The following is a 1,860-nucleotide window of genomic DNA, read 5'->3' as shown; positions in this document are numbered from 1 at the left end:
AATCAGGAATATAAAAATAGCACTTCCTTCATAAAGTGTTGTTGTGAACATAATAGGAAAATGAATATTGTTGAATTAGTTTTGAACTAGGCAAGGAAGGATTTTTACATATTTGATGAAGATATGCCCCAAAGAATTTATGAGATTTTTTGGGAATTTTGGGAATGATAGAAATATAGGTTGCTTCACAACCTAGGGCAAAAACTGCCACATGGACATGACACATAGGCAAAACTGATGAGATGGCGCCTAGTCATCATAACCCACCACAATCTACAAGGCTATGACCATCTATATTGGTCATTAACAACTAGAAATAAGGCAGCGGACTAGCACTGTTTGCTTTGTGACCATTTCGTGTAAGGAAATTACGACCTTTCTGACCAAAATGGTCGCAATGGTTTAGGGTTTGGAACCCCCTGAACAGCTTTTGACCAATTGGTCTAAAATGGTCATAAATTTATGACCAATTCTTCGAGGGTCACTGACAGAAGGTCATAAGTTGACATATTTCTTGTAGTGCTTAAGTGTGTAGACCCTACGGGTTCGGGAGACATGTAGACATGACCGAGAAGGCTCTCCGATCAATAACCAACAGCGGGATCTGGATACCCATGTTGGCTCCCACATGCTCCTCGATGATCTCATCGGATGAACCACGATGTCGAGGATTCAAGCAATCCCGTATACAATTCCCTTTGTCAATCGGTACGTTACTTGCCTGAGATTCGATCGTCGGTATCCCAATACCTCGTTCAATCTTGTTACCGGCAAGTCACTTTACTCGTACCTTAATGCATGATCCCGTGACCAGACACTTGGTCAGTTTGAGCTCATTATGATGATGCATTACCAAGTGGGCCCAGAGATACCTCTCCGTCATACGGAGTGACAAATCCTAGTCTTGATCCGTGTCAACCCAACAGACACTTTCGGACATACCCGTAGTATACCTTTATAGTCACCCAGTTACGTTGCGACGTTTGGTACACCCAAAGCACTCCTACGGTATCTGGGAGTTACACGATCTCATGGTCTAAGGAAAAGATACTTGACATTGGAAAACTCTAGCAAACGAACTATACGATCTTGTGCTATGTTTAGGATTGGGTCTTGTCCATCACATCATTCTCCTAATGATGTGATCTCGTTATCAATGACATCCAATGTTCATAGTCAGAAAACCATGACTATCTGTTGATCAACGAGCTAGTCAACTAGAGGCTTACTAGGGACATGTTGGTGTCTAAGTATTCACACATGTATTATGATTTCCGGATAACATAATTATAGCATGAATAAAAGACAATTATCATGAATAAGGAAATATAATAATAATCCTTTTATTATTGCCTCTAGGGCATATTTCCAACATGTCCAGCGTGTTATGCGCTAAACAGGAGCACCCACTGGCCACTGTGACGCCTGCGTTGGCGAACAACGAGTGGCAGTCGCCTGGTTTTGAAGATCCAGGCGATGGAGCAGGAAGGAACCAGTCGTCAGGCAAGCTTCGATTCAGACTTTCAGAGTAAGCAAAAGTGCAACAGAGTTCTGTAAGCTTGCGTGCGAGTCGTGTATAAGAGCTAGGTTTGAGTCCTCGAGCTGTAGTTTCCTCTCGTTGTGAGGCTGTGGTTATATTCGCAGAAATAAAAGGTTGTGGTTATATTGTACTGTGTATGTATTAGTGGTGCCAGGTTTTCGCCCTGTAATAGGTGCTTCGGTTCGGAGCACCTGTAGCAGGTTTCCTGGTAACTGCTCCAGCTCGCTCTCTCTTTCCTCAATCTCCTTTTGCTCCTTCATCAGTAGTAGTTGCTTCTGTATATATGGATGTCCCGATGTTGCAGGCACACTCATCGAGTT

The sequence above is a fragment of the Triticum dicoccoides genome, chromosome 7A (genome assembly GCF_002162155.2).
Source record: "Triticum dicoccoides isolate Atlit2015 ecotype Zavitan chromosome 7A, WEW_v2.0, whole genome shotgun sequence".
In the NCBI taxonomy this organism is placed as follows: Eukaryota; Viridiplantae; Streptophyta; class Magnoliopsida; order Poales; family Poaceae; genus Triticum; species Triticum dicoccoides.
The sequence above is the reverse complement of the archived record's forward strand: the minus strand, read 5'-3'. Positions refer to the sequence as shown.